The sequence below is a fragment of the Drosophila mauritiana genome, chromosome 2L, assembly GCF_004382145.1.
Source record: "Drosophila mauritiana strain mau12 chromosome 2L, ASM438214v1, whole genome shotgun sequence".
Lineage (NCBI taxonomy): Eukaryota > Metazoa > Arthropoda > Insecta > Diptera > Drosophilidae > Drosophila > Drosophila mauritiana.
Window position 1 is genome coordinate 23,243,669 of NC_046667.1, and position 19,314 is coordinate 23,262,982.

Sequence of the window (19,314 nt, forward strand, 5' to 3'; positions counted from 1 at the left end):
ATCTACAATTGAAGCAATAATTAATAAACTGCAAACTTCAATTGTTGGGGAAACATCCCAAAACATCAAGGCAAAATTATCCACTGTACAGCAAAGAGGCAAAACAGCTACACAGTTCACAACCGAACTTGATAATTTCCGTAAGCTCTTAGAAACCTCGTATATCGGTGAAGGTGTACAAAGTGAGCAAGCCAATAGATTGAGTACTAGGGATGCCATCGATGTTATGATCAAAAAGACCAAACACGAAGGTGTGAAAACTGTGCTAGAAGTAGGTACGTGCACAACTATGGATGCTGCCATATGTGCGTGCATAAGAACTAGCTCCAGAGTAACCGGAAATGTGAATCATGTAATGTATTCAAAGAGAGGTTACTCTAACTTTAACTATAGAGGCCAAGGTTATAATATAAGGTAATGGTCGTGGCAGAGGCCATTACAATAACCGATACAATAACAATTACGGCAATAACGGTAACCAAAATAATGGTAACAATTATAGAGGCCGTGGCTACTCAAATAGAGGAAGCCGATGACATTATAATAACAATAATAATGCTGATGTGAGAGTAACCCAAAATAGTTCGGGAAACTCGCAACAACCCTCAGATACAAGGCAATAAATAAAGCTCATGTGCATTCAATCAATCTAAGTATAAATATATTCCTTACAATTGACCATGTGGCAACAGGAAAATATAATAAATATTCAAGGCACATGCCAAGAGATTATTGAATCCAACGGTTGAACCTCAATTAGACTTCAAACCAAAAGAAGATTGGTTTATAATTAGACCCAATCATTTAAAATTTTCGATTTATGTTCCAATAACATACAACTCTGGTAATAATATTGTATTATAATACTGTCATGTCTCAATTGTCAAAAAATTTCCAACCACAATTCAAAACCCAGCTGAAAATGCTTTGTAGTAAATACACTGATATATTTGGTCTGACAACAGAACCAATATCGGCTAATAATTTATACAAACAAAGATGATGAGACAGTATATATTAAAAATTATAGAAATCATACTCATAGTCAAAAAGATGAAATTCAAGAACAAGTACAAAAATTGATCAATGATAAAATAGTCGAACCATCAGTATCGGAATACAATAGTCCATTACTATTAGTAACGAAAAAATCTCTTCAAGGCTCAAATGAAAAGAAATGGCGATTAGTAATTGACTATCGTCAAATCAATAAAAAACGGTTGTCTGATAATTTTCCACTCCCTAGAATTGAGGACATTTTGGATCATATTCTGCTGTTTCTTATATTATTTCTTTAGAGATCTCACTACTCCTGCGGCGTTTCTCCTGCAACGCCTTGCCTCCGTGGTACTGCTTGCTCCTTGACGTGGACGACGAGTCGGCCCGGCCGGGACTAGGATGTTATGGGGCACGGTGTATCGTCCTTGGGCGAGGCAACGCTCGTCCTGGGACCACCTTTGCCGACCACTGACTCCACTGTCCTTCTCGAACCCGTTACGTCGCAGTCGTCTCCTCTGGAAGACCACCCGCCGGTCGGTCTGGGTTTAGGATGTTATGGGGTAGGGTGTATCGTCCTTGGGCGAGGCAACGCTCGTCCTGGGACCACCTGTACCGACCACTGACTCCACTGACCCTTACGGACACGTCAGGTTCTTGCCTTCCCTTCTGAAGGTCCTTCTGCCGGCCGAAACGGATTTAGGATGTTATGGTGCAGGGTGTATCGTCCTTGGGCGAGGCAACGCTCGTCCTGGGACCACCTTTGCTGGCCACTGACTCCACTGAACCTTGCGACACTCCAGATCCTTCTCCTCCACTCCCAGGATCTCCAATTGCTTGTGGTGATCGTCCTTCCGCGTCCTTCGGGCTTCTTGCCGCCCGATGCTTGCACTGCTCCTTTCCTTCTGACTTGACCGCGCGTTCACACTTCCGAGATCCTTCCGTTAACACTCCGACGCTCGGCCTTCTACCGTACGTGATCTCGCTGTCTCACTAACTGTCTCCTACTCCTCCGCCTTCAGACCCTGTTCCGACTGCGCGCTGACGGCGCGACTCGCGCCGGTACTCTCCTCGACTATCCTCGCGTACGTACTCCTCGCGTGTTGAGACTGACTGCCTCGAGCTGCACTTGCGCCGTCCCTTTATAGGCCGCGGGGATCCCGTTATTTTCCCTTTTGCGCACGGCCCGCTCGGGTACAAGGTACAACAGTTGTACCGTTAGTTCACGGTGCGTCCTCTTTGTGCACGCACCGTTACCGTTCGACTCCTGTGCCCTTGGCCCGCTCGAGTCCAAGACCTAACGGGGTACCGTTAATTCACGGTCTCTCCGCTTTGCCCTGGCCGCCTTGCATCGCGGCTTTTGCTGCGCCACTCCCCTACACGAGATTTGTGGGGAGTTTTAAGACTCCTCACAGGTTGTTCCGAAAACCATATGATTAAAAACTTATCAGATGTTTTTGACAAATGCAGGAAATACAATCTAAAACTACATCCAGAGAAATTTGCATTCTTTATGCGTGAAGTCAGCTTTTTGAGACATAAATGCACAGATAGAGGAATACTGCCAAATGACAAGAAGTATGATGCCATCAAAAATTACCCAGTACCTCATGATGCAGATAGCGCAAGGCATTTCGTTGCATTTTGTAAAAAGAATGTTCCTTTTGAATGGACAGAAGACTGTCAAAAATCATTTTTACACTTAAAAACAAAACTGATGGAACCTACTCTCTTACAATAGCCCGATTTTAGCAAAGAATTTTGTATTACAACAGATGCTAGCAAAATGGCATGTGGCGCAGTCAACACCGCAATGGCCACCAACTTCCAGTTTCATACGCATCAAGATCATTTACTAAGGGCGAGAGAAATAAAAGTACTACTGAGCAGGAATTAGCAGCAATACATTGGGCAAAAACCCAGTTCAGACACTATATCTATGGTACACATTTTACAGTCAAAACTGATCATAGACCACTAACCTTTTTATTTTCAATGACTAGTCCTGGTTCAAAATTGACTCTTGAGACTTGAATTGGAGGAAAATAATTTTACAGTAGAGTAACTGAGGGGTAAAGACAACTATGTAGCTGATGCGTTATTAAGAATAACTATCAAAGAATTGAAAGATATAACCGGAAATATTAAGAATGATTATAAATTTCAATATTACAAGATTACAAAGTAGACAAAAATCCTGCGCAGAAGAAACAAACAAATCTGAATTGCATACTCAATCAATAAAAAAGCTTCAATGCCCAACGTTTACCAAGTCATCAATATTGACGAGGTACGTAAAGTAGTGACCTTGCAAGTAAAAAATATGATGTTTCTTTAAACATGGAACATGGAAAAAAGTTTACTGCAAGATATGATAACGATAATTTATATACAAATGGAGTTCTTGATTTAGATAAATTTTTCCAAAGGCTTGAAATGCAGGCCGGTATATATAAAATCAATCATCTAAAAATGGAACCGTGGGAAAATATCTTTGAATACGTTTCAATAGATAATTTTAAGCAAAAGGGCAATAAAATTATAACAACATTAAGAGTAGCGCTACTCGACCCGGTGACCTTAATAAACAACGAAAAACAAAAAGAAGCAATTTCGTCTACACTACATGATGATCCATTACAAGGAGGTCATACAGGCATTGCAAAAACCAAAAAGACACCAATGACTTTAACTGAAACCCCTGATCATGCTTTCGGCAGAGTGATAGTGGACACTATAGGTCCTCTACCGAAGTCGGAAAATGGCAACGAATATGCAGTCACTCTTATTTGTGACTTAACTTAATATTTAGTTGCAATACCCATACCGAATTAAAGCGCAACAACAGTCGCTAAAGCAATTTTCGAATCTTTTATTCTTACTTATGGCCCAATAAAGACGTTCATTACGGACATGGGTACAGAGTATACGATTTCAATCATTACAGACCTTTGAAAATACCTAAAAATTAAAAGTATAACGTCTACCGCTCACCACCATCAAACAGTAGGTGTAGTCGAAAGAAGGCATAGAACTCTAAATGAATACATACGATCTTACATATCGGTTGATAAAACTGATTGGAATGTATGGCTTCATTATTTCGTCTATTGTTTTAATACAACCCCTTCTATGGTACGTAATTATTGTCCATATGAACTTGTATTTGGTAGAACAAATTATTTACCCAGAAATTTCACTAATATAACTAGCATAAAACAAATATACAATATATTTGCTTATGCTTAGGAAAGTAAATATAGATTAGAAGTAGCATATAAAAGAGCTAGAACTATGCTTGAAGAGCATAAAAGAAAAAATAAGGAAAATTATGACTTACAAACAAAAAATATAGAAATAACAGTAGGAGATAAAGTTCTATTAAGAAATGAAATAGGTCATAAATTAGATTTTAAATAAACGGGACCCTATAAGGTAAAAAAGATAGAAGACAGAGACTTACATATCGGTTGATAAAACTGATTGGAATGTATGGCTTCATTATTTCGTCTATTGTTTTAATACAACCCCTTCTATGGTACGTAATTATTGTCTATATGAACTTGTATTTGGTAGAACAAATTATTTACCCAGAAATTTCACTAATATAACTAGCATAAAACCAATATACAATATATTTGCTTATGCTTAGGAAAGTAAATATAGATTAGAAGTAGCATATAAAAGAACTAGAACTATGCTTGAAGAGCATAAAAGAAAAAATAAGGAAAATTATGATTTACAAACAAAAAATATAGAAATAACAGTAGGAGATAAAGTTCTATCAAGAAATGAAATAGGTCATAAATTAGATTTTAAATAAACGGGACCCTATAAGGTAGAAAAGATAGAAGACAGAGACAACATAACAATATTAAACAAAAAAAATAAAAAACAAATAGTACTTTATGTTATGTATGATCGATTAAAAGTTTTGTATTCATGATTTACATCATGATTTAATACAAAAAGCATTATAATAATGGAAAAATACAATTTAACATGTCACAAAAAAAAAATAAAAATAAAAGAAAAAAATATAAGAAAATAATAATAATAGAATAAAATAACAATAATTATAGAATAAAATAACTACACTATGTTACATTATTTTTTAAAAGGAGGGAGATGTGGTATGCGCACATATATATTCAGAGTACATATTTATTATTATTATTATTATTAAGTGGGTTTCTATCTATACTGCGACCCAGTAGGATCTATTGTACTAACCCTTCATGACTCAAAGATGTCCCTGAAGTCCAATGCATTGTATAAAAGCCAGAATATTGGGGTTCAGGGCTGCAATTGTTTCCCGTGGGACTACGTACATGCCCAGGAGTCTGTTCCTCCTGATGGAAAGCGCCGTGCAGTCACATATAATATGTGCAGAGCTCACCTCCTCCATGCAACAGAAGCGACAGAGTTTACTGTCTGCAATGCCAATCTTATGCAAATGACTGCGAAGTCGGCAGTGCCCCGTAAGAAGGTCAGTTAAAATGCGCACGGCGATCTAAGACTGCCTAAGTCCCAGTAGGTGTTCCCAGAAAGACCTACGTTTTACTTCCTCTATTGACTTCAGTAAGCCCAGTACTCTGTGGTGACCAACACCATTTAGAGGCTTCTCTGCCCCTTTCCTGGGTAGGTTGTCCGCTAGCTCATTTCCCGGGATGTTGTTGTGTCCCGGGACCCACCTTATTGAGAGTTTGTTGACAGCTCCTAGTTTGTTATCTTTGCTTTGCTGAGCGCCTTTATGGCTGCTTGACTACCAGACAGTATAGCAATGTCCTTGCCACGATAGTTCCTTTGCAGATTAAACTCCGCCCAGCGTCCAAAAGCACAGACTTCAGCTTGAAAAATGCTGGTGTATCTGCCCATTGATTCGTGGTATTTTAACCTGGGGCATACAACCCCCAGCCCACTTCCCTCGTCGGTGAGGGATCCGTCTGTTTACCACTTTATTGTTTGTGGTTTCATAGGGTGTACTTTCCCCAGGGTTGTCCAACTGTTTTTATTACTGAGATGAGTGCTGAAGTTCTGAGCGAACCTGTGCTCAGCTGGCATCTCATCCCTTGGTTGCATCAGCAAAGGGATATCCCTTTTTAGGCTTTCAGCATCCTTTCATGTAAGGTTGCAGTCATTTCCTGCTCCCTCAATTCTTATTAGGGGGCTTTCCGTTTCATTTCAATGACGATATGAAGCGGCGTTACCTCCATTTGTACTTCTAGGGCTGCAGTGGGACACGTGCGCATTGCTCCTGTCATGCATATGCAGGCCATTCTTTGCAGCTTATAAAAAATCACCTTAGTGGTGCTAAGGCGTGCTCTATCACCCCAGGCTATTACTCCATAGGTTAGTATGGGTCTGACTACCATGAGGTACATCCATCTTATTATGCGTGGTGAGGTTCCCCACGATTTTCCAGCAATTTTCCTACATGAGTAAGTGAATCCTCAATAAGGCTTTTCAGGTGCCCTGTGGGCATGCTGCGTCCGTTGGAGCGGATGCTCTACAAGCAGCTACTAGTACCACTAATGCTGACATCCACTAGCTTTTCCAACGTTTTTAGCAAAAACGATGTCAAGCTGATGGGTCTGAACGACTTCGGATCAGTGATGTCTTTCTTTCCAGCTTTTGGAATGAAGACCACTTTTGCTATACTCCAGGCAGTAGGTATGTGTCCTAAAGCTAGACTGCTGATCAGTATTTTCCTGATCGGCACTGCGAGCTGATTTAGCGCTAATTGTAGCAGGATTGGCTTAATGCCATCTGGACCAGGAGATTTGTAGGGCTGGAATGTACCAATTGCCCATCTTAATCTCTCCTTTGTTACTATTGATTTTGCTTTGGCCCAATCAGTAGCACACGGTCTACTTTGTGCCGTTACCGGTGTATTCCCATCCGTTTGAAGCGTGCTTTCCGGAAAGTGCCAGTATTAGCTCAAGTTTCTCCTTCCTTCCTATAGTATAGGAGTTATCCTCCGTACGTAGTGCCTGATTTGATTCTGGCACTCCTTTGGAGATTTCTCTGTGAAGTCTTGCGCCTTCACATGTTTTTACTATTGCCTCACAGAAGGTTCTATAGTTCCTTCGTTTGGCTTTCCTGATCTCATGGTTATACATAGTCAGTTTATTCCGGTAGGCATCCCAGTTTTGCTTTGTTAAAGAGACGCCTGGTCGCTTTCCGTAACTTCTCCAATTGGTCGTTCCACCATGGAGCATTTTTTTCCCTCTTGGCTCTCTAAACGCGTTAACAAGACACGAGTTAATATCTTCTACGGCGGCCTCCAGTTCTAGAGCGGTACGGAGTTTCCCGGTTACCCCAGAAGCTGAATTCCGCAGTAAGGAGGCATTGAACCCTTCCCAGTTCGTATTCCTGGGATTGCGCCTACGCTCGCTATATTAGCCCTATGTTAAAACGAACAATTCTGTGATCTGACATTGACTCCTCAGGAGATACGTGCCAGTCGCTTATATGCGAAGCCACTGATCTGCTGGAAAGTGTAATGTCCAGAACCTCAGATCTTACCCTGGTAAAAAATGTCGGAACATTGCCGACATTTAGGATTTCTAGATTGTTATTCAAGATAAATTCTAAGAGTGACTCACCTCTTTGATTTACGTCGCTGCTGCCCCATATCACGTGATGTGCATTTGCATCACATCCGATGATGATGGGTGAGTGTATCCTCTTGCAGTATTTTGCCAGTGCAGTGATTTCGGGCGGTGGGCACGCCTCGTCACCGGCAAAGTATACCGATGCCACCACAGTCTTCTTGGCTGCTCCCACATCTTCTACCACGATCGGTATACAGTCCCGCGTGAGTAATTCTGTAAGTATATAATAATTAATACTTCTACATGCCAGGATACAGGCTCTAGGGCTAGAGGCCCGTTGATCCCAAATTACCTTGGCGTTCTTCACGTACAGTCCTTTTATTCCCTGGTTATACCAGGGTTCCTGTACCAGGGCTACCCCAAGATGTTGTTTGGTGAACATCCTTGCCAGCGCAGCCGAGGCCGCCTTGGTGCGATGGTTCACCTGAGCTATCCCTGTACTTCCGCCCATTAGATGATCGGCTCCATCGTCGGCGTTGCTGATCTGGAGATACCCAGATCACCATCCACCGGTATCGCTTCTTCCTTACTCTGCAGGTCTAGTTCCATGCCTAGCTCCTGAGAGGATAACGAGGTCTGATCCCCCATCTCGATGATGGTCGCATCAATATCCTCATCATCCGCCAGATCCTCGCTGGATTCGGAGAGCTTATTGGGCTTCTCCGCGTAGACTGGTGGATTTCGAGGAGTCTCGACCTGTCTTGGGCCGGATTTGATCGCTTTAGCCTTCTTTAGACCACAAACTGAGATGTCTCCAAGCCTGAAGCTCAGCTTGTGGTCACTAGAGATAATCTTGGCGCATGTTGTCATCAGTTGTCATCAATGCCAAGGCTGAAGAGCGAGCCACCACCCTCATTCTTCCTTGATATGAGACGCCAGTTCTCAATGTCCAAGTCATTTTGTTTCTTGATCAATTCCATGATCCACTTTGTTGTTTTGTCCCCTGTCCTGGGGCAGAAGATGGTGATGTTGTGTGACGATGGCAGGACGTCGCCTATCCTTACCTCCAGGGAGACACCGCTCCACTTACTGAGGCTGGGGACTGCTAATTGCAGCCACTCAGCAGTGGTTGCGTTGCGGCAGCCCACTATCAGGTGGCCCACCCTTAAGTGGATTCCTCCAAACTTGATTGGAGAATCCCAACCGGAGAGGACTATTTCCTCCAGTAGTGAGTCCTCGAGCTGTGAGAGGTTCTCACTGCTGAGGACGACTTTGAGGTACCCCTCTGGTACGACCGCAACTTTCATGGCCCCAGTTACGGCCGCATATGATGGCTTGCGTACTTCAGTTGCCGTTGCAGCCCTTGAGGAACTTGGGCCATCGAAGGGAGCAGTCAGTGGCCTGCTCTTCTCCACCTTCTGCCTCTTAGGCGTTTCCGTCGGAGGCGTCAGGGTTTTGTTTGCCCGCTTCGAAGCAGAGTTGGGCTTTTGCTCTAGCGGCTGCGGTGTCTTGGCCAGCCCCAGTCTGACCAAGTTGGTAATGGGTTTTTAGCCCGTCCCACTTGGCCGGCTTGGACCACATTCGAGTGATTCGGTGTGGCTGCCCGATACTTCCCTCCCGCAACTGGGCGTGCTTGTGCCGTTGTCGCACTCCGTTTAGGAGCATTTTTTGGTGTTACCACCGAAGTAGGCCGCTCTTCGTCAAGGAGACGGTCCTCGTAATGTCTTGCGAAATGTCCCGCAGTCAAGGCCTGCTGTATTTGAAAATTATTTGGTCTATTGCTCATAGTACCCACGAGTTGCAGAGAAATAAAAGGTCCGCCCGGGCAGAGATCCGCACTACCCGGGTAAGGCTAACTAGACCGGGCGGACGCCACTTGCCCGGACTCTCCGTTATCGACTGGGCTAGTTATTACACGGTTCCCTAGCCTGGCAGACTTTCGGCACGGGTCGAATGACACCCGGCCCGGAGGTGTGGAAATTTTTGAGAGTTACCAGCTCCAGCCCAACTACGATTAGCCAGCACTCTTAGCAGAGACATGACCTAGAGCCTGTTTCCAGCCGCCCTTGCGTGGAGAGTGTAGATGCACTTCCAGTAGTGTGTAACAATTACGGCGCGTACCACCGTTGGTGGCGCGTTGATCCTCTTATGATACCTACTGGCGTGGCGGCCAGAGTACATATTTACATAAAGTACAATCAAAGACACTAGCATAACAAGATGCGTAACGGCTATACATTGGTTTGGAACTATGCAGCCACTTTTTTGGTGACGGACGAAATCGTTCTCTGTCCGCTCGCTTACGCTGAGAGTGTAAGAAATCTAAAAATAGAATTAGCTTGCTTGTGTGAGTAAAAACAAGAGACGAGAACGCGTATATGTGTGCGTGTTGTGCTAGAAGACGATTTTCGGGCCGAAATCAATTCTGATCGAAGAAACGAATTTACACGTTTGAAGTTTTGGCAAATTTCGTAGCAATATGATGATATTGCGCGATTTTTAAAAATATCAAATTGGAATATAAAAAAAAAAAAAAACTGAAACTGAAAAACAACTGAATCTGACACAAGCACTCAACAATCACAGCCTTATTAATTTTTCTCACGTCGCAAGCTGAATACCCTAATGACAAGTATTCTAATATAAAGTCATTTTCGAAATTTATTTTGTGATGTACATAGATTCGGCTATGACTATTTTAAAGCTTTATTTAAATAATAATAATAATAATAATAACGTTAAGGCAATGCAAAACAAGAATTTTTCGCATGGTGCCAATTGATAAAAAAATAATATAGATTTAAAGTCAACGAACTTCTAAGGTGAAGAGCATATTTTGTCAAATTTACAATGCATGAGCATACGTGTTATCTGCTTATCACATATACAGTTATCTGCTATCACTGTATGCGTAGAAAAGAGCTGTTTGCTGTATCGCTCTCCGCTCTGTCTCTCTCGAACAAAAACTCGAGAGAGCCTGGAGCCACCTCTAGAGCCACGGCCAAAAAATCACGTGCCAAAAAATCGTATGGCGTTACGCATCTTGTTATTCTAGTGTCTTTGGATGAACCCTGTCAGACCTTACCCTACATCGGAAAAATCACCGAACCGGCATTCTGCATTCTGCACTGGGAGAAACGAAGTTATAGTTTTTAATTATACATTACAAGGTTTTACAATAAGATATTAAATTGTGTACCCGAGGAGAAGACTTAGTTTACATTACTTTTGTGTTTTTTAATTTTATTTAAATTCCTTTTAGTATTTATTATTTTTTATTATAAATATATATATTATATATATATATTTATATATACTTACGTAGTGTAGGGGTATAATAAGCCCTCTAATTTAAATAACACAGGAACACAGGATTTAGCCTCTTCAGTTTATTCGGTACTTTTCATTTCCAGCTTTAGCATTCGACTGACTCCCTCTCCGTTAGCGATCTGCATCTATGCTTGTTGCTACAGAGCCGATGTTGCGAGACAGAGAGAATGACACCCGAAAGCGAACCATGACTTAATGTTTATACACTTAATGTTTATATACTATGTTGCTATACTACACTTATGTACCTCTAGCCTACTACAATTCGACCATCCTGACATTTAAGATCACCTGATCTTGTCGAAATTTTGAACTTATACTTATTACATTGTTCTTAGTCGCTATTTACTTAAAACATTTTTTTTTGTTTTTTTTTTCTTATCTTTAATTATACAAATTTACTTTCTACTCCCTATCCAATGTTTAATATTTTGACTACTCCAGACACCTTGATATGGATTGCGCGCCAATTGAAAACCTTCAACATCTTTAATTAAAAACCTATCATTTTTCAATACCTTCTCTATTACATATGGACCCTTAACTTTAGGTATTAGCTTTCTAGCAACTCCTCCTGTACTATCTAAATTCTTAACCATAATGTAATCTCCTACTTTGTACTGTGTACTTTCTTTTTTCTTATTATTATATCTTTTTTCATTATACCTCTGTGCTTTTAATTGCGATTCCGATCCTTTTCTTCTAATTTCTTTCAGGTCTCTAATTTCACTAACATTATCTAACTCTTCTAATTTTTGTCTTAATTCATCAACAACTTTTCCCTTTTGTTCAATTCCAAACAACATCTTGCTGGGAGATTCCGCTACACTACTTTGTATGGTATTATTCAGAGAAAATTCTACGTCTTCAATAACTGCATCCCAATGCAATCCCTTTTCAATGTCTGTTAATTTAGCTATCATAGGCCCTACTATTCTATTAACTCTTTCTACCTGTCCATTGGCCTGGGGTGAACCTGTCGCTATCTTTATGTGTTTAATATTATACTCTTCCATACATTTTGCAAAATCTTCGGATGTAAAACAGGTCCCCCTATCTGATACTATAACTTTCGGCCTGCTATATGATCTAAAATAATCCTTTAAAGCTAGAATTACTTCCTTTGTGTTCGTTGTTTTTGTTGCGTATAACCTAACATATTTTGTGAATCCATCTATTATTACAAACAGATGTTTCTTTATTCTACCGTTATCTACCGGTCCATAATGATCGATATGTATTATCTCAAACGGCACGTTTCTCTTTGGGATGCTATGCAGCATTCCTTCTTCTTTTCCCGACTTCGGTGAAAATGCCACACATCTCAAACAATTTCCTATATGCCTAACAACTTTTTCTTTCATATTCGAAAACCAATAAGTCTTAACAATAGCATCGATAACCTTATCTCTCCCTAAGTGACCTAATTCATTGTGATATTTATATAAAATTTTTTCTTCCATTTCTTCTGGTACACAAAACAACAATCTTCCACCATTTGCCTTCCTATAAAGTACACCATTTCTCATTTCAAAAATTTTATCTTCCGTTTTCTCTAACTTTTTCCTAATATTTTTCAACTTTTCATCTTTTGCTTGACAAATAATTAAATTATCTTCAAAACTATTAGTTTCTATCACTAATATATTCGTATTTCTGCTCAATGCATTCACATGCTGCATATGCTTTCCTGCTTTATGAACTAACTCAAAATCGTACTCTAATAGTTCTAATGCCCACCTTGCAATCCTAGGATTTAATTCTACTCTATTTAACGTTAGAGTTAATGCGTTGCAATCCGTAACAATTTTAAATCTCTTTCCCTGTACATAGATTCTAAATCTTCTTAATGCATACAGGATGGCCAATGTTTCAAGTTCAAAACTATGATATTTGGCCTCATCCTTTGTTGTGGCTTTCGAGTAATAAAATATAGGGTGCCATTTCATATCCTCTTTCTTTTGCAATAACACTGCACCAAAGCCTTGTGCACTTGCATCTGTATGTAACTCTATTTCATCCTTATAACAATATAACCCTAACACTGGAGCTTCCACTAACTTTTTCTTAAGTGTCTCAAAACATTCTAACTCTTTTTCTTCAAACGAAAATTCTTTGTCTTTCTTCAATAAGTCATATAAAGGTTTTGCTATCGTTGAAAAACCCTTAATGAATCTTCTAAAATATGAACACAATCCTAAAAAGCTTCTGAAATCATGCACCTTATCTGGTACTGGAAAATCTCTAATTGCTTCTATTCCCTTGTCATTGGCCTGTATTCCCTTACTTGTTATTAAAAATTCTAAATATTGTACACTCGATTGCAGAAACTCACATTTATCCATTCTCAGCTCTAATTTGTTCCTCGTCAACCTGTCAAAAACTTCCCTAAGTACTTCCATATGTTCCTTAATTCCTTTGCTAGCTATCATAATATCATCCATATATATAATAACTTTATCCTGCCTTATCATATCCTCGAAAATTCTATTAATAAATCTCTGAAAGACCGCCGGTGCATTTTTCAGCCCCATTGGCATCCTTAAAAATTCAAATTGTCCTAAAGGCGTCATAAAAGAAGTATATTTCATCGATTCCTTATTAACAAAAACATGAAAGTAGCCATGTTTAAGATCTAACTTCGAGAATATCGTTTTATTTACTAATCTATCCAACAAATCATCAATCAATGGTAAAGGATAATTATCTTTGACCATTGTTTTGTTAAGTTTTCTGTAATCAACACATAATCTTAGGTCTCCTGTTTTCTTTTTCACTAACACTATCGGAGATGCATACTCTGAATCACTCGGTTTAATAATTCCGTTTTTTAGATACTCATCTAAGATAATCTGCAGCTTTTCTTTTTCAGTATATGCTAATCTTCTAGGAGAACAACTAAATTATCGGGTCATTTAATCTTAATTGTATTTCACACCGAATCTCCGGTTCATTCGGTCTTTCTTTATTAACATAACAGTTTTCTACCAACTCAATAAATTGACATTTCATATTATGATCCACCTGATCACCTATTTTGTAATCAATTGAGTCATCTATTACATTAATTTCAAGCATTTCCCTCTCCGCTGTGCTTATTTCAGCATTGACAGCTTTCTCTAATTTATTTTTAACCTTGTCACTAATCATTTGACTTTTACTACTACCTTGACTAACACTATCGCTAACTGTTTTACTATTGTTGTACATATTTGTTTCTTCTAGCATTTTATCGCTTTTCTTGTTACATCGACTTCCAATTTTATCCACTGTAATCATTTTCAAGGTGTCCAGATTCAAGCATAAGTTGCATGCTTCCATAAAGTCTCTTCCCAATACTACATCATGACTCATAGACTCGTTTGCCACTATTATTAAATTAAAGTGTATTTTATTCAAGTTTTTCATAACGTAACACAATATTTTTCCATAATGAAACGTAAAATGAACTTAAAACTGGTACTTCAATAACATCTTTAGGTACTTTACTAATTTTGATAAACGAAATGGGGCTTCCCGTGTCTATGAGGCATGCTGTAATAAATTTTGATTTAGAATTGTTCATAAAATTAATTTCAAAATATCTTACGTAATTGTTTTCATCCCCATTCTTGTTTTTCAGGCACTTTGCTGCAAAGTGCCCCATCTCACCACAGGCATAGCATGACCCTTTTTCGCGCTTTGGCTTCCTGCACTCTTTGGCCCAGTGTCCCTTCGAATTGCAATTGAAACAACGCAAGAGTGTGCTGTTATTATTGTTCACCGATGCCACCTTCTTGTCTGCTTCATCCATTTTCGGTAGTTCCACTTCCGCAAATGCCCGCTTTATGTGCTGGATATCTTCAAAGCATTGGATACGGGCTTGGTTACGTAGCATTTGATTCGGAATACCTTCAATGAGGAGCGCCAACAATTCTTCATCATCCATTTTTATTCCATGTGCAAGCATCACCTTATCGTCTGCATAAGCAACAAAGCTTTCGCCCGCTGTCCATTTTCGTTCCTCAAATTTTCGCCTTGCTTCTAACTTCGACTTTCTCTCACCAAACATTGATATAAGCTCAGCCGACAACTGCTCTGTTGGTAGCAATACACGTTCTGGATCTGCATGCAACCACATGCATGCTTTTCCTTTTATCTTACTGACGATCAAAATCTTTATATACGGTTCATGTATTCCATAAACGCTGGCTATATTTTTCACCTGTAGGATCCATTTGCGTGCACATGTATCTCCCGAAAATTCATTTACTGCATCGGTTGCCATACGCAATAATAAATCCATATTTTGCACAGCTTGTCCCACTGTATTTCGTTTATTCTCGCCAAATTCTTTGTTGCTTCTCTCACCGCTGCCATCTTTGTCGCCGTCTTCGCTGCCGCCAACTTCGTTTTCGTCGCTATTCCCGTCGCCGCTGTTTTTGTTGCGGGCGCCGTCTGCACTGTTGTTCTTGTAACTGCGTACCGCACTTCTTTCGTCATGTTCGCCGTTACATTTGTTGCTGCGCACAGTGCTCTTCTCATCGCCGTCTTCGTTGCTATCTCCAGCTTCGCCGTCACTTTCGTCGTCTTTATGCTCTCCGTCTTTTGCGTTATTTCTTTTTCCTTTTTGAACATTATTATTGCTTCTTCCGTAGAAATCTTCTTCCTCGCTTTTTAATAATAATTTCAATTGATTTCGCTTTTCGTTTGTTAAATTATTAAAACGCAAAATCAATTCTCTTTTTGTTCCCGTGGTCGGTTCTTTTATTTCACTTAACCCCTTTTTTAACTGCTCCGTCGATGCATTGCTTATATTCATTTTTTTTTCTTTGGCTCGTGATCGGCCCACTTCTGATATTGTAGGGGTATAATAAGCCCTCTAATTTAAATAACACAGGAACACAGGATTTAGCCTCTTCAGTTTATTCGGTACTTTTCATTTCCAGCTTTAGCATTCGACTGACTCCCTCTCCGTTAGCGATCTGCATCTATGCTTGTTGCTACAGAGCCGATGTTGCGAGACAGAGAGAATGACACCCGAAAGCGAACCATGACTTAATGTTTATACACTTAATAATGTTTATATACTATGTTGCTATACTACACTTATGTACCTCTAGCCTACTACAGTAGTTATTAATTTGTCAGTCGAATAAATAATCCGACAATAACAAAGACAAAGATCAACGCTGAAACAACTTTAAGTCGAAACACGAACAATTTCGGTGAACGCCTTTATTCGGGAAATGTCAGCTTAAGACTACTGTACAGAGTTTTGATCGGCTCGAAGTGAGTCGCGAGAAACGGGAATGTCTAGTCAGTGAATTTGTGGGGTTTTTTTTTTTTTTATTATATACGGCAGGAAAATTAAATCTTCTAAAGATACCATCAAACGTCCTTGGATGGCATGCACGATTCATACCCATCAGCTGAGGCATTATGGCTACGTACTAAACAAAAACCTCCGCTCTCTCTCCTGTCCTTTTCAAGCTCACTTGGACTGCCAGTCAAAGTATTTCATCGGTGAGCAGGATGTGATGCCAAGTCACACTCCATCTTCTTTTGCGATGCACTGCAGCGCCTTTTTACGACCAACTGAGCGGACAGTCGTAGAGTTCTTGCCCCGCCAAAATACGGGAGTACTCCTTATCTATAGTTCCGATTGGCCAACTCGTCCTTACGGACACGCTTCATCATGGTGACGATGATCACGTGAGCCCCGTCCCAAACGATTTTGAGACTGAGAGGTGACCCAGCGAGCGCCACGAGTTGCGCCCTCTCCTCGACGAACCTGGAGCAGTGCAGAAGGATGTCTATTTGTCTGGTGTAAAGTTATTCCGCCAAGTTCTCTTCGCATTTTATTGTATAAAAGGTCAATTTGAGGAATGTTAGTGTAATTAGTTAGTTTATTGTTAAAATAGTGAGTTACGTTATCTATATCGGAAAGGTTTACGCGAAGACAATGATGTTCATATTCTGAAGGGATTTGAATTGATTTATCGGAAAATAAGAGGTATCCATGGTTAGTATCAATATTGTTGAATTAAAGTTGTTGGGCTTGGCATACTTTTGTAAACGTGAGGAGGAATATTATGATGAACCAGGGGCCTGTGGAATGGGAAGTTTATTAATTTTTTTCTGTTTTTTAAATTGGGTCTAGTAGTAATGTGTTTCTCTATTTCTATTGGTGATTTTGTAATGGTCTTCGTCAGTTTGTTCGACGTTCCTTGTTAATTTAAAAGGGTTTTCATATTTCTCTTTTTGCAACGGTCCTTTTCTATATCTAGTGTCGACGTTGTATTTTGTTCGGTCTTTGTTATCGTTGATTTTAATTTCTTTGTTGTGTTGTGTATCTGAAAGTGGTTGTCCAGCATAAACAAATATGTGGGCAGGAGTTTGTCCAGTAGTGTCGTGTTTGGTTTTTTGGTTGTAAATGTAAAGGATCGTTTCTATTTTACTGAGTTTAGCTTCATTGTCATCGGAATTTTTTCTAATACGGATTTTTTCATATATCGTCTTGTGGAGCCTTCTATATCTGCAACACCGGTTTTTGTAGTGTTGAGTTGTAATTCTACATTTTCAGTTTCGAGCCAACGTTTGAGGGCTAAGCTAGAAAATGCGCCATCTCTGTCTGCTTTTAGGATTTTAGGTTTTTTCCAACTGATTTAATATGCGCATTAGAGCATTTTTACATTCTATCCAATCTTTTATTTTTATATGCTCAAGGAAGGTAAATTTATTTCTTCATAAGAAAGGTGTATAATTTGTTTTTTGAAGTAAGTTTCTATTTCTGTACTATTGGGACCTTTAGTAAAGATGATTTGCCTTTTATATTGATTAATAGCTTTCTCTGATAGTCCGATCAAATTGTTACTGTCCTCTTCGGCACTATGTTGTGTAGATTCACCAAAAAATGTTTGTTCTATCTTTACTCTAGAAAGAGCGTCTGCTACGTAATTTTCCTTTCCTTTTTTATATTGTATTTCGAAGTCATATTCCGAAAGTCTAATTTTCCATCTTGTTAATTTTGAATTAGGTTCTTTTAGTTTGTGTAGCCGCACAAGGGTTGATGGTCAGAAGATACTTTGAAATGTCGTCCTAACAGATAGTGTCGGAAGGTTTTAGTGGCCCAAACTATTGCTAATAATTCTTTTTCTATGGCGCTATAATTGACTTCATGTTCATTTAATATTCTGCTGATGTAGCTAACAGGGTGTCCGTCTTGTGATAGAACAGCTCCTAAAGCTACATTGCTGGCATCTGTTGTTAATGTAAATTTCCTCTCGAAATTCGGTATTTTTAGGATCGGGTCTTCAGAGATTAATAATTCTAACCTTTGGAATGCTTCTAAGTATTTTGAACTGTTTATATCTATTGTTGCTCCTTTCTTTAGACACTTGGTCAGGGGTTTGGCAATGTCAGAAAAGTTAGGTATGAATTTCCTGTAATACCCTGTGAGTCCTAGAAAGGCTTTAATTTCTTTAGTTTTTCTTGGTAAGGGATATTTTAGACTGTCCACTGTCTGATGGTCTCGGTCTTTTTATTGGGTTATTGGTTTGTACGTTTCCGTTTTGAGGATATTTTGTGGGCACGTTAGTGTGGCTAGGTCCAAATCGGTTTTGGTCAAAAATATGGTAACGAACTGATTTCTTATTTGGCTCGCTACGGATTGCAGCGGCTAGTTCAGAGAGTTTGTGCGTTCGTCCCACCAAATTTATGATTCGTGTGATTGCCCGACCAAGGAAAAGCAATGGGTTCTTAATATAGCCGTTTATTCTGCTGTTTCTTATATTATTTCTTTGGAGATCTCACTACTCCTGCGGCGTTTCTCCTGCAACGCCTTGCCTCCGTAGTATTGCTTGCTCTTTGACGTGGACGACGAGTCGGCCCGGCCGGGACTAGGATATTATGGTGCAGCGTGTATCGTCCTTGGGCGAGGCAACGCTCGTCCTGGGACCACCTTTGCTGGCCACTGAGTCCACTGATCCCTACGACACGCCAGATCCTTCTCCTCCACTCCCAGGATCTCCACTTGCTTGTGGTGATCGTCCTTCCGCGTCCTTCGGGCTTCTTGCCGCCCGATGCTTGCACTGTTCCTCTCCTTCTGACTTGACCGCGCGTTCACACTTCCGAGCTCCTTCCGTTAACACTCCGACGCTCGGCCTTCTTCCGTAAGCGATCTTGCTGTCTCACGAACTGTCTCTTCTCCTCCGCCTTCAGACCCCGTTCCGACTGCGCGCTGACCGCGCGACTCGCGTCGGTTCTCTCCTCGACTATCCTCGCGTACGTACTCCTCGCGTGTTGAGACTGACTCCCCCCGAGCTGCTCTTGCGCCGTCCCTTTATAGGCCGCGGGGAACCCGTTATTTCCCCTTTTGCGCAGGGCCCGTTTGGGTACAAGGTCCAACAGTTGTACCGTTAGTTCACGGTGCGTCCTCTTTGTGCACGCA